We start from the raw sequence: 24489 nt of genomic DNA on the forward strand, positions 1-24489 counted from the left end.
TTACATGTATACAGGCTTCGTTCTGCTGCACAGTTTATTTTCAGATTAATAGTTTTTTTTTTTTTTTTAAATGTGAGGAAGAAGGAACCAAGGGCCATGAGCCCGCAAAATTGCTCCTTCCAAGAGAAAAATAAAATACGAGAGAGCCAAATTCAAGATCCGATCATTTCGAGATGTCTGGACACACTACGTTTGAAAGACTGGATATCATAGGAACCAGGAAAAACAGACAGAGGGAGACAGTTCCAGAGCTGACCTGTTCCACAAATGAAGGACTGGGAGTAACGGTTAACGCTTGCATTAGTGAGTTGGACAGAAAAGGGATGAGAGTTTGCTGCCAGACGGGTGCTACGCGCCCATTGTAGAGGTGGAGGAATGCATGCAGACAGTTCAGAGGAGCAGTGACCATTGAAGTAGCGATAGAAAAGAGATAAAGATGCAACAGAGCAACAAAGAGACAGAGGTTGAAGGGAGTCGGTAAGAGGAGGAGAGTTAATGAGACGAAAAGCCTTTGACTCCACCCTATTGAGAAGAGCTGTATGTGGGGAGCCTTCCCACACATGAGAATTGTACTCCACACAGGGGCGGATAAAACCCCTGTATAGAGTCAACAATTGTGCAGGGGTAAAGAAGGGACAGAGTCGGCTTAGCACACCTAATCTCTTGGAAGCAGATTTTACAAGAGATGTAACATGATCTTTCCAAGATAAGTCCCGAGTAAATGAAACCCCAAGCATGGTCAAGGATGATGCTGGATTATGCTGAATATTATTAAACATTAGTCGGTATACCCGTGGAAGATTCTGTCGGGTTGATAGGTGTAAAAACTGAGTCTTTGATGCATTAAAAACAACCAGATTATTTTTACCCCTGACAGAGATACGAGCCAAGTCAGACATTAGGTGTGCCATAGCCTCATCCCTTGTTTGTTGAAGTAACTGCGAGATGGACGTTGCAAGAACCGAATGGAAAGGTGAAGGGTGGAGTCATCAGTGTATGAGTGGATAGAGTTAGATGTACAGCTTAGAAGGTTATTGATGAATAAAAGGAAGAGAGTTGGTGATAGGACAGAGCCCTGAGGAACACCACAGTTAATAGAGCTAGGAGAAGAACTGTCTACAACAGAAGCTATAGAACGACCAGAAAGGAAGCTAGAGATGAAGGCATGGATAGAAGGATAGAAACCGTAAGAGGGCAGTTTGGAAATTAAAAATTTATGCCAGACTCGATCGAAAGCCTTTGAGATGTCAAGTGCAATGACAAAACTTTCGCCAAAGTCCCGAAAGGAGGATGACCGGGAGTCTGAAAGATAGGTGAGAAGATGGCCAGTGGATCGTCCCTGACGGAACCCATACTGACGATCAGAAAGAAGACTGTGATAGGAAAGATGCTTTAAAATTTTTCTATCAAAAATGGACTCGAAAACTTTTGAGATACAGGATGTTAAAGCAATTGGACAATAGTTAGAGGGTTGGGAATGGTCACCCTTCTTTGGGACCGGCTGAATGAGAGCAACTTCCAGCAAGAAAGAAAGGTACGAGTTGATAGACAAAGGCGAAAGAGTTTGCCCAGGCAGGGTGTAAGCACAGAGGGACAGTTCTTGAGAACAACAGGAGGGACTCTATCAGGCCCATATGCCTTAATAGTACTGAGGCCTGTGATGGCAGAAAATACATCAGCTGAAGAAATTTTAATGTCAGCCATGATGAAGTCAGAGGGGGAATGTGATGGAGGAACAGCATCGGAATCGTGTAAGGTGGAATTGGAGGAGAAAGTCTGAGTGAAGAGATCTGCTTCATCAGTAGAAGAAATAGCTACAGAGCCATTAGAGTAGAAAAGAGGAGGGAAGGATGATGAGGTAAAGTTGTTAGAAAGGCTTTTGGCAAGGTGCCAGAAGGAACGGGAAGAATTCGAGTTGGAGAGTTGACAGCATTTAGTACGGATGAAATTATTTTTAGCAGAGCGAAGAACAGACTTTTCACGATTCCAGGCAGAAACGTATAAAAGATGTGATTCAGGGGTAGGTTGGCTCTGTTACCTTTTACAGGCCCTCTCCTTGTTGCGGATAGCATTAGAACAAGCGTGATTAAACCAAGGCTTTCTTGCATTAGTCAAAGGATATGAGAAAGGAATGCATGCTTCGATGCCCGAGAGAATAACCTCCATAATGTGCAAGGCACACCCAGATGGCTCCCGGCCATACTATATGTAACTTGGTATTTTTGGTTACTTTATATAAAATATATATACAGTATTCACAATATTTACACAATTGGTCTCATTTGTAATGCACAGCTTTTGACTACTGCTTGATTGCATTCTGTGCATAGCCAATATTAATATAGCAAATATGATACAGAAAGTAATAAGGATGACTGGAGGTAGGCTATAAACATAATATGGACTGGACATTTTCCTACTGTATTCCTCCCAGGGTTGCACTGTTTGATTGAGCAGTTGCATGGTTTCAAGCTTAGGTGAAGCTAACTTCATATGTATACTGATATTTAAATTCATCTTAGGTAATGGTTGGAAGATCTTATATGTGAAGTTTAGAATGGCATAGTGATTTCTAGTAGGTACGATGGACGCTGAAAAGGTTAGTACTGGACAGTAATCCGGTGATATGTATAAACCAGATGCTGATGTATGGGCTGGAGGTGTGTCTGGGCAAGTTACAAAAACTAATGCATTTTCAGTGAAAGAGAAAAGCTGTGAATGTCCAATACGTTGATGATGAATGAGTTTATCTTGAGCAAATGAGAAGTTGCAGTGATGATGGATGTTGTGATTCTTTATCACAGCCATTTCACAAGGGACTTTCTCAGCTGGCTGAAACATGAGGATATATATAGGCCGAAGGTGAAATGCATGCAACGATGTGTGACATTTATGTTTAATTTTTGTTTCACTAGTGAAGATGATAGTGTCCTGTTTATTGAAGACCATGATGACTTCTGTTTTGGTGTTCATGGTGACTAATGAGTCATCATTTTTTAGAAGGAAAAGGGTATGTTTGACAGACCGTGAAAAAATCATTTGTTATGTATGGGACATGAATTGCTATAGATGTTGCTGTGAGTGTTGCTTCCATGTATGGATAATATAACATCAGATTCCTTTTATCAAACAAAGGCTTCAAACCATGTTTATTTAAGCCTTGACTGATTATTTGATGTAGATAGTGAATGGAAAGTAAATTAATGGTTACCAGCATTAGCAATGCCTTTCTTGAAAGCTTCATAACGAGCTCTACTATCATGTAACTGAAGTATAATTATGTTATTATGTTCCATGACCACTGGGTGGCATATTTTCCTCCAGTGCATTTGCTTTATCCACATTTTTTAAAAACTGAATTCTTTGTCTTCATTTATTTTTATTTTTTATTTTTTTTTACAATCGTGATCATTTCACTGGTCAGGGTATCAGCTATCTTATATCGATATGACAAAATTTGTTCAGTCTCGTTAAATCTGTTATTCATTTTTTCAGAATCACTTTCTGTAGCCAATCTAAATATGTTACCTAGAATTGCTCAACATATTACCAGTAAAAAGGAGTCTAAATCGATTTCTAGGTCATGTAAATGCCTTGCTATGCTAACTGCTGCATTAGTATGTACCCATGTTTGTATGTCTAGTATGCAATTGTAATTTATTCTGGTATGTATTAATTCCTTCTGGTTTATTTCCATCATATTTAGTATGTTTTATAATTTCAAGCTAAATTTCTTGCGACCCTTGTAATCCATTCCATGCCGGAGCCTTTGCATTTTGGCCCCCAGTGCCAAGAGCTTTGGAGGCTGTGTGACCCACAGTGCCAGTCATATTCATTTTTTTCCTCGTGAATGGCCCTGATAAGTGGCCAAAATAAGCCTAGTGATAGTAAAAGTGCTAAATTTGGCTGTTTTCCGCCTGAAAACAAGTGTTTTGGTCCAGCACGCCCAGATTTGCGTCAGATGGCTACTTTTAGATACCGCCAGCAGCTGATGTGGATAGATAGTCCAATATGGTGTGGAGTGGGTGGATGCATGTAGTATTTGTAGTATGAAAACACAACCTGGCTTAGGAAAACAGCTACAGTCGAAACTGAGATGATGGGAAGTTGGGTTCCGTGCTAATTAAACGTATTTTCACATTTATATATTATATTGGTATAAGGCATGCGAGGGGAAACGGGTTTCTGTCATCGCAGTTTCTATTAAACACTAAGGGCAGACTCAAATAATTTTGCGCAAATGTGAGGAAAACCGTGTCAGTATATATACAGACTCGGCAATTAGGGTACTATGAGTAAGTTCGTATATATATATATATATATATATATATATATATATATATATATATATATATATATATATATATATATATATATATATATGGACTCGTCAATTTTGACACTATTTTTTGTTTGTATACATACGGACATGGTAAAAGATCATTATGGATTTGCTTCCGTTTGTCACTCAATAGTAACTTACTAGCTTACTGGCTGTTCTCTTAATTAACCCGTATGGGACTTCTAACTTCGGTGATAGTTTATTGTCTCTAATGTGAATGATGCCATAGACAATATCACATAGGTTGATATTTGATTCCTTTGCCTTCTTATTAAATGATTCCATCATTTCTTCTTTGGACATCGTTGTTTCTTTAACTTTCATCTCTTGGAATTCATGTAAAAGGAGTTTAAAATAATCTTCATAACTGTATATAGGCATTTCCTAGCCTTTCAATATCTTTTTGGTCTTCTGTCCAGTAAATAATAAAGTGAGGTGTGTCTCTTATAGAAATGCTATTTGCACAACTGATTTGTAAACACTGGGGATTGATTCTGCCTAGGTTGTTCGGTTTCGCTGCCAATCCATTGGAAGTTGGATGATAGGCTAAAACATTAGCCGTTTTTTATATTATATTGTTTACATATTTCTTGTAAGATTCCAGAATTAAATTCTCCTCCTGTATGACTTACTAGCACCTTTGGTGTGGTGAACCTACAGATTACATTATCTATGATTACCCACGCAACTGTTTCTATTGTCTTATTCATAAATGGGACCAAAATTACATACTGTGATAAATGATAAATAGCAACAAAAAGATACTGACTATTATTATTATATTAGGGCAGCTTAAGTAAGTCAGCCGTGACAACGTTCCATGGTTGGTTAGGCACAGGCTATTTTCCTTAGGGTGCTGGTGTTATAGTTAAACCTTTGTGTTCTGCATATGATTCACATCTGTCAGTGTGATAACGTATGTTTTTGTATAACGATGACCAGTACTATGACATCTGGGCCTGGCTGACTGTCCTATCTTTGTCTGGATGGCCTGCATGTGGTCTGTTGTGTATTATCCTTAAAATATGAGGTATCACGTTATTAGTAATAATTTGGTTGTCCTCGATTTACCAAGTACAAGGTATTGTTTACTATTGTGAATTGTATAACTGGTACATGTAGCCTAGGCAATGAGATATCATCACCTGCTTCTAAGTGATATATAATTTAGATCATACTGGGTCATCTCTTTGTGTCTGGGTGATTTCTTCTTTTGTTGGGGAGTGTCTCCCTTACACTAACTGTAGCAACATTGGTCGTTCTTGGATTTCATGATAAATCATCTACTGCCATATTTATTTTACCTTTTACATAATGTATATTTATATTGTAATTCTGGATTGTACATTTCCATCGTGCTGTCCTCCCAACGAGGAGTTTTTTGTGAAACATGCCCAAGAGAGGTGTAAGATCAGTAGTGATGAATTTCGTAACCATATACAAGATCATAATTTTTTTTTTTAGTGCAGATATCATTGCTAGAGCCTCTAGGTCTGTAGTACAATACTTTCTCTCTGGTCCTTTTGCTTGTATACTGACAAATGCAATTGACTGATCTTTTTCACGTTTATCTTCTTGCATCACCACAGCTCCTATGCCATGAAGTGGGATATCTGTGCAAATTATAAATGGTTTATTAAAATTTGGATATGCCATGCAAAAGGTGCACATGTAAGTTTATCTTTTCAGTCATTAAATGCTATCTTTTGTTCCTCTCCACACTGAAATATTGCTTGTTTTTTCAGTAGATGGAATAATGGTTCTGCTATATTAGAAAATCATTGTATAAAAGCTGTGTAATATCGTGATAGTCCTAAAAACTTTCGTACCTCAGCCACATTTGTGGGTTCAGAAATCTGTTAAGTCTGCTTTATTTTTTCGTCTGAGGTGTAGATACCAATCTGGATTCCAGTTAGCTTAATTTTTAATCCAACATTGGCTAACCTGTTTACGAAATGATCTGATTTCTATAAATGCTCTTATATATATATATATATATATATATATATATATATATATATATATATATATATATATATTGTCGTTGCAATTATAATGTCATCCAAATAATAAAAAATACCATCACCTAGCACTCCTGATAACACACTTCATTATTTCATTAATCATTGCAAGGTGCCTAAAGCTGTACGAAGTTTCATGGGCATTCTGCGGTACTGAAAATTACCTTTTTTGTGGAAAGTGTTGTATAGCTGTATGACTCTTCATCTATCTCTGTCTGGTAATACCCACTGAGCAAACTCATTCATTCATTGCCAGACGCCATGTATCCCAAACGGGGTGGCCAACGGCTTAGAGTTAATTGTTTTACAGGGAGGGGCACTAATCCTCCACCAACCCCACTTGACACGTAGGGATGCCAACAGCATCTGGTGTTCCCAGGCGGTCACCCATCCAAGTACTAACCAGACCCAACGTTGCTTAACTTCGCTGATCGGACGGGAAGCGGTGTACTCAACGTGGTATGGCCGTTGTAAATACATGGTTTTCCGATCCTTTATTTTGTAAGACATCACTTACCAATGGGAAGGGAAAACGATCAGGAATTGTTTCCTGGTTTAGTTTGCGATAATCAGTGAATGCCTACATTGCACCATTTTAGCTATGGCACACCACGAGTAACTCTATAAGCTGGGACGTAGGCAGGTTGTGTGTCAGGTTTTACGTTAACTGTGTGATATATTAAGTTTGTAAAGCCTAATTTTTCACCAGGTTACATATGTCTGTCTGTCGGTGTTTTTACAGTAAATCCAGTAGGTTATTCTCTACATTAAATTTTCCTGAGTGAAACAAATGTAATTTTATGCACTCTCTGTCAATAAACTTTTGCTTGATGTTCCGGCTATTGTTACGTAACGTATAGGAGCTAGACAAGTCTCTAAACTACATATACAGCATCCTTTATTGATCTCCACATCTCCATTCATCAGGTTAACTAGGAATCTTCAATCTGCTCTTTATCATGACTCTCATGAATGATCTTGGTGGTAAGTTTGTCATAGTTGATGAAAGATGGATGAGTGGTTGTTTGACCTTGGGCCTGCTTTTCTCCGAGAGAATGTAAGTCATACTGTTCGTTTCTTTTAGTGTGTTTAATTACTCTTGTTACTCTGGATTTTCTACAATTGTTGGGTGTAGTACCTGGAGAAGAAATTTCCGCCATGAATTCATCATCAAATTGTATACCGTTAAAATGTGGCATCAGGAAAATATTTTCTCTCATCGTACTTAGGCCAAAAAGAATATTGCTTGAACTGATAGGTTCAATATTATGAAGAATACAGTGGTGATTGTCTTGGTAGCTTCTGTAAATTTGATGTCTAACTCAAACGTACCTTTTACAGGTATTTCTTTACCATATACAGTGTATAAATTTAAGTTTGGTTCCTCCATAAATGTTTCATTTCTTCTATTTCTAAAAATTTGTTCTAATTAATCTTGTGTTATTAGATGGACCAGTGAGTCTGAATCCAAAAATAATGATTTTTTTTTTTTTTATCTTCATACAAAGCAGAAACCAAAATGCTTTCGTTTCCATCTAAGATTGTTACCTTTGCTCTTGGTTTGTTTGATTGTTTAGTCTGTTTTATGTATTGTTGTTTTTGTGGTAATGTAGTCGTCCCACGAATTGTAGAAAGCTACTAATTTTCCCACCATTTTACACTCTGCGATCCAATGGCTAACAGTCTTGTGTTTCCTAAAGGGTTCATATCCATTTGATTTAGGTCTGTCTTCTTTAATTTTGATATCAGATTCAGGTCTTGTGTGACCAGGATTTGCACGGTATAAACATAGTCTATCTCTCAAATTAGACCGACGAAGTTCTTTCTGTGGCATGATGCCACATAAGGATACGCCAGATTTCTAAGCCTGCCTATTGCTAGGTTATACAAGAAATTTTATAGTAGACCTAATGAGAATCCTTTAATAATTCTTGGAACTAAATGGAGCCATTAAGGAATGTACAATGGCTTAATGAAGAAATAATCAGTTGAATAAAAAAAGGAAATGGGAGAAAAAGAGAGGAAGTAATGGCCTAAGATGGTGTATCCACCAATATATATATATATATATATATATATATATATATATATATATATATATATATATATATATATATATATACAGAGAGAGAGAGAGAGAGTGTGTGTGTGTGTGTGTGTGTGTGTGTGTGTGTGTGTGTGTGTGTGTGTGTGTTCATTCCTAATTGTTTTTACGTAATTGTATCTTAACAGGAATGAGTCAAGCTCGTACTGTCCCGTGTACTAAACTAATTTTATCATACATATCCTTAAATTTATGAATAGTTTTGGCACACACTATTTCATTCGGTAGTGCATTCCTCTGATCAATTGCCCTATTTGAGACACTAAATTTCCTTACATCTTTATCGCCTCCCTTTTTATGTAGTTTTTGCAGTGTCCTCTTGCTGATGCTTACTCATAGACCATATATTAATTTATGTCTATTTTCTCTTTCATTGAGATGCATTGCACAATTATGCCTCCTGTTTTCCTTCTTTCCTGTAGTGTTGGTAGATTCAGTTTTCTAGTCTTTCTTTGTAGCTTAGCTTCCTTAAGCTTGGTACCCATCTTGTAGCTGCCCTTTGTACTTTTTCAGTCTTATCTATGTGTTTTCTGAGATGAGTGTACTGATGCATACTGAAGGGTTAGTCTGATGAATGGTGTTATTATCTTCCTCAAAATGTTTTCATTTATATATGTGAATGCTATTCTCATATTGCCAAGCAGCGTATATATATTCCATACCTTCTTACTGATGCGGTTAGCCGGAGATTGTCTGTTATTGATAACTCCTTGGTCCTTCTCCATTTCTGATATATGTAGGATTGAACATCGAAACTTATAATTCCAGTCTAGTCTTTTTTATCACTTTCACCAAACTTAATCAAAAGACACTTGCCCACATTAAATTCCATTTGCCATTTATTTCTCCAATTATGAAGTTTATTTAATTCTTCTAGTAGCTCTCTGCTAGAATCTGTGTTAGTAATATTCCTTTGTGTTTTTGCATCATCCAGGAACATATTTAGATAGCTTCCATTTCCAGTGTTACTGTTTATGTCTTTTATATGTACTAAAAACATAATTGGTACGAGCACTGAGCCCTGTGGAACTCGGCTAATCACTTCCCTCCATGATGAGTAATTTTTCCTTAGTACCGTTCTCATTTCCCTTTTCCTGAGAAAATCCTGCATCCAACCGTACTGATTGCCTTGGATACCTCCTTAATGATACAGTTTCCATTAAAGTCTTTGATGTGGTACTTTGTCAAATGCTTTCTTGAAATCAAAATAGATACTGTCCACCAAACCTTCTCGTTCTGTAATGTTTCTGTAACTTTGTCATTGTAGCTTAATAGATTAGTAGCTCATGATTTTCCCTTTCTAAAACCAAACTGCCTTTCTGTTATCATACTGTGTTCTTCTAGAGGGTTTACCCAAACTTTTTTTTTTTTTTAATCAGCTTTTCTAGTACCTTACTTATAACGCTGGTTAGTGATATTGGTCGGTAGTCGGGTGGATTGTGTCTTCTCCCTTTCTTGAATAGGGGAACAATGTTTGCTTTTTTCCAAATATCAAGTAGTTTATCTTGACCTTAGGATTCCTTGAACATTAAATATAATGGTCTGCATATTTCTTCTGCACATTCATGTAGCACCCAACCTGAAATTTTTTGTCGGAACCATATGCTTTCCCCATGTCTAATTTACTTAACTATTCCTGTACTTTTTTTTTTTTCTGATATTTGTATATCTGGTAATATGTGTGGACATGCATGTTCCATACCATCTCTTTCAAAATCATTTTTCTTCTATAAAAACTAGTTGGAAATTTTTATTTAATGCTTCACAAATATCTTTCTCTTGTTTAAAGATGATCCCCTCGTCCGTAATGGACTGTACTTTATCTTTAACTTTAGTTTTGCTTCGGATGTAGCTGTAAAATAGTTTAGGTTGATCACTGCTTTTATTTATTATGTCTTCCTCAAACTGCTTTTACTAATTATGTCATCCTCAAACTGTCTTTGGGCTTCTCTCCTTATCCTGGTATAATCATTTCTTGCCTGTTTATATTTGTTACATGCCCTCTCACTATTGTGTCTTCTGTATCTCGTTTTTTCTTTTGATTTTTACATTTTATATTAACCTCTCCGTGGCCGTTGGTCTGGAATTTTACGTGTGTCCCTGGCTGATGCTGGGGCCATTTTCTGAAGTTTCGAAAATTGATTTTTATACCTGCCATTTTGATGAGGAGGTTCAGACGCACCTAACAGTGCAAATCCCAGCTTTCTATACCCATTCTGTGGCTTGCAATTGAGCGCATGAGTTGCAGAAATATTAGCAATGGATATCCGCTGTAGTGAAGTATTGCCACGATCCAACATCGCATGTATTATGATTTTTTTTACCCCCCAAAACAATGTGAATGGTGCTGAGATGTTGCGCATACGGTATATTAGATATGATGATACTGAATGACTTCAGCACATAATACGTTATGATTGGCTAAAAAAAAATATATATATATATTAAGAATATTTTTTCACATTATTTATACAAAATGTGATTATGGTAGTTCTGAGTTATTTTGCCCATTAGCGATATGATTATGGTTGGAAGAGGGAGGGAAAGGGTTGAATATTCAGACCAAAATGAGAAAATGCCGATCCCCCGAGGGTAGGCTTTCCCATGGGGGATGAACTTGGAGGGTCGAGTGGATTAGCACCTGGTCAGCTTCAATTATGGGTAGGTGAGTGGAGGCCCTTTTAGCCGCTCTCACACCACCTGCATGGCTAAAATAGAATTGTAATGCAGGTTCAAAACTATGAATAAGTCAAATTATTAGGAACAGAGAGACAAAGCAGAAATACATACGTATACAGCCAGGAAAAAAAAGTATTTTTCCTGTAATAACACGTTTACGTTTTTCTGTCATTTTACTTTGATATTTTTGCAATATATAGAATCAAAATGCAGATTCAACACTATGAATATGTCAAATTATTAGGAATAGAGAGACAAAGCAGAAATAAATACGTAGCCTATACAGATAGGAAAAAATATATTTTTCCCATAATAACACGCTTACGTTTCTCTATCATTTTACTTTGTTATTTTCGCAATATATGTTGCTTACTGCGTGTCGTGAGTGTGGGAAAGAATATTTTCTGCCTGGGTAAGGTAAAAGAGTAAAGCTGTATGTTTGCCTACGCTTCACGCGGTCAAAATATAAGGTAATACGTGGGGGCTGGCATCTGAAAAATAAATACAGAGCAGAATAATTACTCACCTCAAGTGCTGGCAAACTTTTACCTATCTCTGCCCTTCCCTAGGATGTCAAGTCAATAGAGATAAGTCATTGTCTGGGAAACATAGTCTTTGTGCAAAAGTCACAAAACATAATCTACTTTACACTATACCACTGCCTTACACTTCTATATCTTACTTCGTAACACTACACTAAGTAATATACACTGCACTGCCCGTGGAGTGGTAGGAAATGGTGAGGTGGCGTGAGAGGTGGTGATGTGGTGCATGCGGTGGCACCATGGTGGCGAGGATGTGTGGGATGTGTTCACCTGCACTTCAGCCTTCCCTTCCTCCCCCTCCCCTCAATGAAGAGCCGCTTCACCACCGTCTGTCTTCTCTTTTGTGGTGGTGAAGCTATACGGCAAGGTGGTGGTGGCTTCTCCTGAATCTCCATGGAGATGTCGCTGTCATCCTCCTCAGTAGTAGAAGAGTGATACCACACATCACCACTGTCCTCACTGTTCCCCACCATACTATCCACCTCCAAGTCGGACCCAATTCGGTCCTCATCACTCTCCCCCTCATGGGGAAACAGCTCCGCCCTGATCTCGGGGCTGGTGAGCGGCCTACAGGGCCAGAAAGGTTGGCACTGGATGGGGGTAGGGGCAGGGAGAGAGGCGGAACTCAGACGTCCACCCATCATGGAAAAGCATGGTGTATTGACGTGTGGGGTGTATGGGAGTGTTGGGTAGGTCAGTCTGAAGACGTTCAGAACGTTCGTTCACTTCCCAAAAATGTTCACTGTTTTTTATAGGCCATGCTCAGACAACACCTGTGGCCATTTATCGGCTAAATGTCATTCGACACCGGCGGCCATGGAGGGGTTAAATCATTACTTTATTTTCATTTCTGTTTCTTTGTGCTGAGGGATGTAATTTTGGACTCCTGATTCACAAAAATCACAGAATTTTCTATATATAACATTTAAATCTTGTCCTCTATGCTTCTTTATCCAATCTATTTCTAAGAACTACTTCTTCAGGTCATGGTAATTGCCCTTTTTGTGGTTAAGACTCTTTTTGTAACTCTCATTACTGGTAACAATGCCATATGTAATCCTGAAGTTGCAGTTTAAGACTGCATGGTCTCTTTTTGCCGACTGGAGGTGATAGATTATATTGTAAATATCATTTTCTTGCTTAATAAATATACGATCTAGTACTGATGGATCATCAAGTCCTTTTTTTTGGGGGGGTATTTTCCTTTATATGCTGTTAGGAACAACTCCTGCACAAGATCCAGGACCTTTTGATCCCAACAACTTTCATGGCTTCTTACACCTAGGGTATCCCAATTCATATTTGTATTGAAATCTTAAGTTAATATAATTCTTTTATATTCTTCTTCCATTCTATGTAGTAATGTTCTTAAACTCTGAGTATTACTGTACTTTCTGCCAGGTCTTCATATTCCCCTTTTTCCCAAGTGTTTGTTTTGGGTGGCATGTATAAATTTGCCACAATTACTTTCTCATCAGAGGTGTTAATCTCTAATGCAATCAGTTCTATTTGTGAGGGTATATCTAGTTCTATGTCTTTGATTTGTAGATTTTTCTTTGTTTAGGTAATAATTCCTTCTCCTTTTCTTACCTTTCTGTCTCTTCTCCATATATTGTATTCCTCTAGGTTTAGGATATAGTTTGATATCTTTGGAGTTAATCTGGTTTCAGTTAGGCAGCTAATGTGTGGTTCCTTTTCTTTTGTATTGTCTTTCATCTCTAATAACTTAGACATCATTCCATCTACATTTGAGTACATCAACTTGAACATATTGTTTGCATACTGGCCAGTGCTTGAGTCTACTATCTTCCCTCGTTTTATTCTCTGTTGGTTATGTATCACTTTCGTACCTGCAATCCAATTACGTTGTAAAAAAAATTTACTCTTCCTCAGATATTTCCTCAATCTTTGCTTTTACTTTATCCCTCTTCTCCCTTAGTATTCTCAATTTCTCTTTAGGTAGGCATTTTTTTATTCATATATTTTTATTTTAATTCCTCTTTTTCCATGAGTTTGCATTTTTTAGTATTTCCTCCAGTGTTCATACTCTGGAATGTTACTTTCAGCGGCCTTGACTTATTTCTCTCATATTTCCCTAGCCTTTTATGTACCTTAATATCATTACCATAGATTTTCTCTGATACTTCCATCAATATGTTCATTATATTTGCCATCTTTTTTGTCTCGAAATTTTGTTTCTTATTTCTTCTTCATCTATACCAGTGATTACTATAGATTTGTTGATATCTGCTGAATCTTTGAGCAGTTTTGGGTTATTTTTAATGATTTCTTTCACTTCCTTTCTAATGTTTTTTTTCTTCGAGTTTTGCAACTCTTTCCTTACTTTCACCATTTCAACACACACACACACATGCACACACACACAGTTTCCCAAATAGGGCAATTGATTTGTGCAATGCACTACTGAATGAAATAGTGTGTGCCAAAACTATTCACAGACTTACGGATACGTATGACAAAAATGGTTTAATACACGGGACAGTACGAGCTTGACTCATTCCTGCAAAGATGCAATTAGGAAAGAACAATTAGGCAAGAACACACTGCAGCAAGAACGTGTATCACTAAGCTCTGCTGTGGGGATACCTAAATTGTATCTATTTATGGGTCAGGCTATAGTCTGTTCCATATAAACTGGCGGAAAGAAACCTGTATTTTCCTTCCCAAGTCTGGGTCAAACGTAGAACGCAGGTGACCTTTGAAGGATTATCCCCCTCTTTCCTCAAGCCCCTCCCTTCTCCCTACTCTCCTGAGAGAGAGAGAGAGAGAGAGAGAGAGAGAGAGAGAGTGTGTGTGTGTGTGTGTGTGTGTGTGTGTGTGTGTGTGTGTGTGTGTGTGTGTGTGTGTGTGTGTGTGCGTGCGTGCGTGCGTGCGCGCGTGTAGGTGTAGGTGCATGTGTGTGTGTGTCTTTATTATCTGTGGAGAGCCTTCTTCTGTGCTATCCTTGTGGTATTCTCATAGATTATAGTAGCCGCAGCGAGAAATGAACGCTGTGGTGGGGCAGCCGGGATGACCGGGGATTCCCCCACTGGAGCCATATCTACATGTCACCGACCATCGGCCACCGCTGCAGCCCCGCTCCATGAGCCTTACCCTGTGTCTCTGGCTTTCTCTTTCTCTCTCGGTTTCTATATAAACTGGTGTATTTCCGAAACTAATTATGAAATTATTATGACTTTTGTTCCACACCACCTTTGAGGTAAAAATCAAGGAGAGTTTTCTGTATAAAGGTTCCCCCCCTCCTAAATGTGGCATATGAGCGGGGAGTGCGGCCCCTTGCCGACACCACCGCCTGACCTATAATTATACACTCGCCACAACTGACCTGCCCTCAGACAAGGGGGGGGAAACCTTTATACAGAAAACTCTCCTTGATTTTTACCTCAGTGGTGGTGTGGAACAAAAGTCATAATAATTTCATAATTAGTTTCGGAAATACAGCAGTTTATATAGAAACCGAGAGAGAAAGAGAAAGCCAGAAACACAGGGTAAGGATCATGGAGCGGGGCTGCAGCGGTGGCCGATGGTCGGTGACATCCTACCTCTATGGTCGGTGACGTGGATATGGCTACAGTGGGGGAATCCCTGGATGACCGGCTGCCCCACCACAGCGTTCATTTCTCGCTGCGGCTACTATAGTCTTATTCCTGTTGGAGCTGCCTAGCATGGACCAAAAGGTCTACTGCAGTTATCCTCTCTTCTTGCAGTATGTTCTTATATGTAACTTTTAGCAACTTACGTGATTGTTGTATTAATATTTTAAAAACTATCTAAGACAGGTTTAAAAATTTCCCATTCATCTTAGACACACACACACACACACACACACACACACACACACACACACATGCTCCCACGCACGCGCATATAAAGTATAATTCTCTATCGACATTTCTTATAAAAATATGTAAACATGCTGGAACTCTTGGGTGAGTATAGCTTGAGATGAATGGTAACAAAGAAGAGGAAGGAGGGAGTGCATGAGTGGAGCACCTGCTGACCCGTACTGGTTCAGGTGTGCGTTTGGCCTCAGGTCAAGATGGGTGGAGCATTTGCCCTGAGGTCACATGCAGCATTTCCTGGAACGCCCTTGATGATGCTTCCCAACATCCCGCCCAGGTCACTTATAATAATGGACAACGCATCATACCACTGCAAAATCATAAATAAAGCACCAACACAGAGCTTACGAAAACAAGAAATTATAAAGTGGCTTCTTGATAACAACCTCCCTCATAACCCTCTGCACACTAAGGCTGACCTGCTACACCAAGTGAAAAAAAAAAAAAAAAAAAAAACAGACAAATAAAGACAAGCAATTGTTTGAAATTGATGAAATCGCCAATAATCCTGGTCACCAGGTGCTGCGGCTTCCACCCTATCATTGCCAGCTCAACCCCATAGAGCTGATTTGGGCTCAGGTCAAGGATGATGTGAGGAAGAGAAGCTCATATTCTTCTCGAAAATTACGAGTGATCGAAGAGCTGACGAGAAATGCGATAGAAAAAATAACAGCAGAAAACTGGCAGAAATGTGTGGCACATACAAAAAAAAAAAAAAAATAGAAGAATTTATGAGAAATGACATTGCTGTAAACCACATGGTAGAAAATTTTGTTATCAATATATCGAGCGAGTCCAGCAGCGATGAAGATGAATAAACAAGTGTTGTGTGAGGTGTCTTGTGTATACTTATTGTAAACAAGAGCTGTAAATATAAGCCATATACATGCATTGTTTCATATTATACGAGAGAGAGAGAGAGAGAGAGAGAGAGAGAGAGAGAGAGAGAGAGAGAGAGAGGAGGGAGGGAGGGAGGGAGGAAATAACAGAGAGGGAGGGAAGGGAGAGAGAAACATTCCCTTTTCCTATTCATCACACACACACACACACACACACACACGCACACACACACACATTAGAAGGGAGAGAGAGAGAGAGAGAGAGAGGGTAATGAATATTTCACCATTTTTTTTTATATAAAACTCTATCTTGATAGAAGCTATTTTCAGCAAATCATATGACTGATATTTTGATACTTATAAGGGTTCGCCATTTCGCGATGAACTGGTGATTTTCTTGGTTTGCCAATCAGGATAGAACTCGTAATAATGCCTTCAAATTACACAAATTCATGTTTGGATTGGATGTAGGATTAATTAATAATAGGTCAGATAATAAAATATGATTGCTGTATTTGAATATTAGACAATAAACAGTTCAAATCTCTCTCTCTCTCTCTCTCTCTCTCTCTCTCTCTCTCTCTCTCTCTCTCTCTCTCAGGGAAGGAAGGAGAAGGGTAGGGCTGGAGAAAGAGTCAGGTGAGGTCACTTTAATCCCTTTGTACGGGCACCTGTGTTCGACTAGGACTTGAGCGTACTTCTTCCGCCACTTTATATGGAACAGAGTATAGTACCATGCTAATCTTTGTGATGATCCAACACAGTAAAACAAGAAATATCAAAGAAGGTGTAGCATAAAGTAAGTAAACATCTAACTCAGTGTCAAGGAATGTGATGAATTTCCTTATGTCAGCTGGACTACACCAATGTTAGCAGATGACAGATTGATGCAAAAACTGTAAGTAGAGATCTTTTCTTTAAGATGACTTCATATTTTGGAAAGATGCCTTTAGAAGATGTCAAGAAAAGAGACAAAGGTAAAATCAGGATGATGACATCTACCCAGAACTGGTTGAAAAGGAATCTTACAATAAGTTATTTGAAAAAGTAAATAGACTAGAGAGATTTTTTCAAATGGAAATTGAAGAAATCAAGAATGAGCTACACAGACATAAGGGAAAAAATGATTAATTAATAAAGGAAATAAACAGAAAAGCCAAAATAATAGATGAACTATCAGCTGACGTAAATTCAATGAGAACAAAGGCTACTGAAATGGAATGTACAGTTGCTAACCATGAGAGAATTATAGATGATTTCAGAAATGATACGGAGAAAATCAGGCAAGGAAGCAGTGTGATAGACCAAAGTAGTAACACTGAGAGAAAATAACACAGGTAATTGAAATGGTGAAAAATTACAAAGATGAGGTACAAACTACATATACTGAACTGGTGAAAGTATAAAGGCAGAAGAAAAAGTGTAAGAAAGGAAGCGAAAGAAATTATCAAGCATAACCCCAAACTCGTCAGGGAAGATGTAGAGATTAACAAATTTATAGTAATCAGTAGCATAGGTGAATAAGAAATAAAGAATCTCATGGGACAAAAAGGAAATGGAAAATATAATGAACACTCTGCAGCAAGTATCAGAAGATATCTGTGATAAAGATACAGAAGAACATAAAAGGCTAGGGAAATATGAGAGAAGTAAGTCAAGGCCACTGAAAATAACATTCCAGAGTGCAAACACAGTATATGAAATATTTTAAAATGCCAACAAACTCATGGAAAAAGAGGAATTAAAAAAATGTATCGATAAAAAGATGCCTAACTCAAGAGGAATTGGGAACACAAAAGGAGAAGAGGGAGGAAGCAAAAACAAAAAATTAGGAAAGATCAAAGGAAGAGTAAATATTTTTACAAAGTACCTGTGTTGGGTCTGGTTAGTACTTGGATGGGTGACCGCCTGGGAACACCAGATGCTGTTGGCATCCCCACGTGTCAAGTGGGGTTGGTGGAGGATTAGTGCCCCTCCCTGTAAAACAATTAACTCTAAGCCCTTGGCCACCCCGTTTGGGATACATGGCGTCTGGCAATGAATGAATGAAAAACCTGTACAGTAATTGGTTGCAGGTACGAATGTGGTACATAACCAGCAGGGAATAGAAAAAAAGAAGGTACTAGACTCAAGCTATGGCAAGTATGTAAACAAGATGAATAAGTTGATGTACTCAGATGTACATGGAATGGTCTCTAAATTATTAGAGATGAAAAATTATACTACAGAAAAGGAACCACTTATTATCTGCCTAACTGAAACAAAATTAACTCCAAGGATATCAAACGATATCCTAAACTTATCTTAGAGGAATACAGTATAAGGTGAAGAGCTAGGAATTTTTTAAAAAGAGGAGGAATTATAATACTAACAAAGAAAAATCTACAAGTCAAAGGAATAGAACTAGATATACCCTCACAAGTATAGCTGATTGCAGTAGAGATTAATTCATCTGAAGGGAAATTAATTGTGGCAAATTTATACATACCACCCAGAACAAACACTTGGGAAAGAGGTGAATCTGAATACCTGGCAGAGAGCATTATTCAGAGTTTAAGAGCATCACTACATAGAATGGAAGAGAAATCTGAAAGAATTATATTAACTGGAGATTTCAATACAAATATACATTGGAATACTCTAGATGTAAGAAGCCATGAAAGCTGTTGGAACCAAAAGCTCCTGGATCTTGTGCAGGAGTTTTTCCTAACACAAATGTAAAGGAAAACACCAGAAAAAGAGGACTTTATGAGCCATCAGTACAAGATCTTATATTCACTAGGCAAGAAAATTATGCTGGCAGTATAATGTACCATCCTCCATTTGTCAAAGGTGATCATGAAGTATTAAATTGCAACTTCAGGATTGCATATGACATAGTTAACAGTAATGAGAGTTACAAAAAGAGTCTTAACTACAGAAAGGCAACTACCATGACCTAAAAAAGTACTTCTTAGAAATAGATTGGGAAAAGGAGCATAGAGGACAAGATTTAAATGTTATATATAGAAAATTCTGTAAACTTTATGAAATAAGAGTCCAAAATTACATCCCAAAGCACAAAGACGCAGAACTGAAAATAAAGTAATGGTTTAATACAGAATGTAAAAAATCAACAGAAAAAAGAGACCTGTTATGGAATAGATAGAGCATATACAATAGTGAGAGGGCATACACAACTATAAACAGACAAGAAATGATTATACAAGGAGAAGGAAAGAAGCCCGAAGACAGTTTGAGGAAGACATTATAATTAAAAGTGGTGATCAACCGAAGCTATTTTACAGCTACATCCGAAGCAAAACCAAAGTTTAAAAAATACAGTGCATTATGGATCTATCTATCTATCTATCTATTGCCAGACGCCTCAATCCCGTTTGGGGTGGCCACAAACAAATCGCCTCCAAGTCGCCCTGTCCCCCGCCATTTCACTGCCCTGCTCCCAACTCACACCCCCCTCTCATATACCATTATGGATGAGGGAATCATATATACACAAGAGAATGGTATTTGTGAAGCACTAAATAAAAACTTCCAATCAATTTCCACAGAGGAGAATGATTTTGAGAGATGATAATTATGGAACATGCATGCCACACATATTACCAGATATACAAATATCAGAAAATGAAGTACAGGAGGAGTTAATTAAATTAGACAAAGGAAAAGCAAATGGTTCTGATGAAATTTCATGTTGAATGCTACATGAATGTGCAAAAGAGTTAAGTAAACCAATATATTAATATTCAAGGAATCCTAAGGTCAAGGTAAACTACCTGATGTTTGGAAGAAAGCAAACATTGTTCCCCTATTCAAGAAAGGGAATAGACAGAATTCACTCAACTACCGACCAGTATCGCTTACTAGTGTTATATTAATATACTAGAAAAGCTGACGAGAAAGGTTTGGGTAAATCATCTAAAAGAACACAATATGATAACAGAAAGGCAGTTTGGTTTTAGAATGGGAAAATCACGTGTTATTAATCTATTAAGCTGCAGTACAATGACAGAGTTGAAGAAACATTACAGAAGAGAGAACAGTGGGTGAACAGTATCAATCTAGATTTCAATAAAGTACTGCACCAAAGACTTTTATGGAAACTGTGCCATCAAGGAGAAGTCGGAGGCAACCTGTACTGTTGGATGCAAGATTTTCTCAGAAAAGGGGAAATGAGAACAGTGTTAAGGGGAAATTACTCATCATGGAGGGAAGTGACTAGCGGAGTTCCACAGGGCTCAGTGCTGGAACCAATTATGTTTTTAGTGTATATAAATGGCATAGTAACATTTGAAATGAAAGCCATCTAAATATGTTTCCTGATGATGTAAAAATACAAAGGAGAATTACTAATACAGACTCTTGTAGAGAACTGCAAGAAGAATTAAACTTAATGAATGGAGCGATAAATGGCAAATGGAACTCAGTGTAGACAAGTGTCATGTAAATAAGTTTGGTCCATCCATCCATCCATAGCCCGACGCCCTAATCCCGCAAAGGGTGGCCGCAGACAAAACGCCTCCAAGTCACTCTGTCACCCACCATTTGACTCCCCTCCCCCCAACTCACCCCCCCCTCCCTCATATACCTCTCAACTCCATCCCTCCACCTCATCCTCGGTCTACCCCTCCCTCTCCCTCCCTCCACCTCACCTACATACACCCTCTTAGTCAGTCTTTCATTCTCCATCCTCTCCACATGTCCAAACCACCTCAGTGTATTTCTCCTAATCTTTTCAACCACATCCACATCTCACTTGGTAAGCTGCTGTACTCACGCAGTTGCAAACGCTGGTTCGAATAAGTTTGGTAAAAGTGGAAAAAGACCAGATTGGGATTATAAGTTACGAAGTAAAACCCTACACATATCGAAATGGAGAAGGACCTAGGAGTTAATAACAGTCTATCTCCGGCTGACCTCATCAGTGAGAAGGTACGGAACATGCATACACTGTTTGCTAATATGAGAATAGCATTCACATACATAAATGAAGACATGCTGGGAAAGATAATAACACCATTCATCAGACCAATCCTGGAGTATGCATCAGTAGCCTGGAACCCTATTGTCAAAAAACACATAGAGATTGTTGAAAAAGTTCAAACGGCCGCTACAAAATGGGTACCAAGCTTAAGGGATCTTAGCTATGAAGAAAGACTACAAAAATTGAATCTGCCAACACTACACAAGAGATGGAAAAGATGAGACATGATTATGCTATATAAATGTGTCTCAGGGAAAGAGAAAATAGACATAAATGAGTACATAACCCATGGGGAAGCATCAGCAAGAGGACGCTAAAAAAAATGCAGAAAAAGCGAGGTGATAAGATGCAGTGAAATTCAGTTTCCCAAATAGCGCAGTTGGTCAGTGGAATGCACTACCGAATGAAATAGTGTTTGCCAAAACTATTCATAAATTTAAGGATATGTATGATAAAAGTGATTTAATACACGGGACAGTACGAGGTTGACTCGTTCCTGTTAAGATACAATTAGGTACGAACAATTAGGTAAGAACACACACACACACACACACACACACACACACACACACACACACTGTGTGTGTGTGTGTGTGTGTGTGTGTGTGTGTGTGTGTGTGTGTGTGTGTGCGTCAATGAGAGAGAGAGAGAGAGAGAGAGAGAGAGAGAGAGAGAGAGAGAGAGAGTATGAAGACAAAAAGCTTGAGACGAGTACAGACAAGTAAGACAAATGGATGGGAGAAAAAAGGCGAGGAGGAGAAGAAGGAAGAGGGACGGAGACGAAAAAGGGAATGAACGAGAGGGAGCGAGGGACAGATATAGGGAGAGGGGAAAGGAAACAGAAAGAAAAAGAACAGCTTAAAGCCAGAGGAAGATATGAAGGGAAGAAGGGGGAGGGAAAAGGAAGGGAAAAGGGACGTAAAGTGTAAATAAATTAATAAAAAGACGGAGGATGGTAGACAGAACACAGAAAGGATACAAGGTGAATGGAAATATGAAGTAAGGAATTAGGAGGGGAAAGGGGAAAGGAGAGGCGAGAGGTAGCACAAAAAGGAGAGAAGGAAGGAAGAAGAAAAGGGGGAAGAGGAAAGGAGAGAGGAAGGAGGGAGGGGGGGAGGAAAGGAAGGAGGAAGCAATGAGGGAGAAGGGAAGGAGAGAAGGAGGAAGAGAAGAGAGAAGAGGGACGGAAAGGGAAAGAGGGCAGGGGAAGGACAAGGCGTAGAACAATATGTAACAATCAAAGTGGCAGGGAAGGACGGGGGGGGGGGGAGGGGAGGAGAAAAGAGGGAAGACGAAAGAGAGGAGGAGGAATATGGAAGGTCGACGGGTACAATGATGAGAAATGAGAATGAAAGATGAAGGATTGGGTGAATAAGGGGAGTGCAAAGAGCAGAGAGCAGATGGATGGAATGGAGGTATATGGGAAAAAGGACGCGGAAAAAAAGAGATGATGAAATAGAAAGTGTGTGTGTGTGTGTGTGTGTGTGTGTGTGTGTGTGTGTGTGTGTGAGAGAGAGAGAGAGAGAGAGAGAGAGAGAGAATAAATAAGGGAAATACAACAAGCAAAGAGGGAATGAATTAAGAAATAGGGGAAAAAATAGGAGTGCAAGAATGGAGAGACAGCAAGGTAAGACAGATGAGAATAAGAAAGAGAAAACTAAATCAGTAGCGTCAAGGGAAGACAGGAAAAACAAAACATGGAGAATGAGAGCGAGAAGATAAGAAAGGACACAAAGAGAAGAGAAAGAAAGGATGTAAACAGAAAAAGCGAGTGAGAATGAGGCGAAAGAAAGCGAGAGACAGAGGGAGGGAGAATAATGGGAGAGGAGGGAGAGAGAGGAGGGATCTTGGGAGTGAGAGACAGAAGCAATCCACACACACATATATCTGGGAATGTGTGTGTGTGTGTGTGTGTGTGTGTGTGTGTGTGTGTGTGTGTGTGTGTGTGTTCTTACCTAATTGTTCTTACCTAATTGTATCTTTACAGGAATGAGTCAAGCTCGTACTGTCCCGTGTCTTAGACCATATTTATCGTACATATCCTTAAATTTGTGAATTGTTTTGGCACACACTATTTCATTCGGTAGTGCATTCCATTGATCAATTGCTCTGTTTGGGAAACTGAATTTCCTTACGTCTTTATCACCTCTCTTCTTATGCAGTTTTTTGCAGTGTCCTCTTGCTGATGCTTCTCCATATGTTAAGTAATCATTTATGTCTATTTTCTCCTTTCCTGATATGCACTTATATAGCATTATCATGTCACCTCTTTTCCTTCTCTCCTGTAGCGTTGGTAGATTCAGTTTATTTAGTCTTTCTTCATAGCTTAGGTCCCTTAAGCTTGGTATCCATCTTGTAGCGGCCCTTTGAACTTTTTCAATCTTGTCTATATGCTTTTTGAGATGAGGACTCCAGACTACTGATGCATATTCCAGGGTTGGTCTGATGAATGATGTTATTATCCTTTTTAGCATGTCTTCATTTATGTATGTGAATGCTATTCTCATATTTGCAAGCAGTGTATACATGTTCCGTACCTTCTCGCTGATGTGGTCAGCCGGAGATAGTCTGTTATTGATAATCACACCTAGGTCTTTCTCTCTTTCTGATGTGTATAGGGTTTTATTTCCTAACTTATAATCCCAATCAGGTCTTTTTCCACTTTTACCAAACTTGATTACATGACACTTGTCCACATTGAATTCCATTTGCCATGTACTACTCCATTCATGAAGTTTATTTAATTCTTCTTGTAGCTCCCTACAAGAGTCTGTGCTAGTAATTCTCCTTTGTATTTTTGCATCATCTGCAAACATATTCAGATAGCTCTCATTTCCAGTGTTACTGTTTATATCATTTATGTACACTAAAAACATGATTGGTGCCAGCACCGAACCCTGTGGTACTCCACTAGTCACTTCTTTCCATGATGAGTAGTTTCCTCTTAGTACTGTCCTCATTTCTCTTTTTATGAGAAAGTCTTGCATCCAACAGAACAGTTTGCCTCGAATTCCTCCTTGATGGTACAGCTTCCATAAAAGTCTTTGGTGTGGTACTGTGTCAAAAGCTTTCTTGAAATCTAAATAGATACTGTCCACCCATCCTTCCCTTT

At 38.6% G+C, this 24489-nt stretch overlaps 1 non-coding gene across 1 annotated transcript; it reads right to left on the reverse strand.

The window, feature by feature from the left end:
• Positions 1–6717: 6717 nt before the first annotated feature.
• LOC145396861 (5S ribosomal RNA) lies at positions 6718–6836 on the reverse strand. The gene has a single exon (XR_013896844.1). It is a non-coding gene; the product is annotated as a 5S ribosomal RNA (ribosomal RNA).
• Positions 6837–24489: the final 17653 nt, after the last annotated feature.

This window comes from Coenobita brevimanus, chromosome 4 (assembly GCF_032717465.1).
Source record: "Coenobita brevimanus isolate Jiangsu-jjx chromosome 4, ASM3271746v2, whole genome shotgun sequence".
NCBI classification, from domain to species: Eukaryota; Metazoa; Arthropoda; class Malacostraca; order Decapoda; family Coenobitidae; genus Coenobita; species Coenobita brevimanus.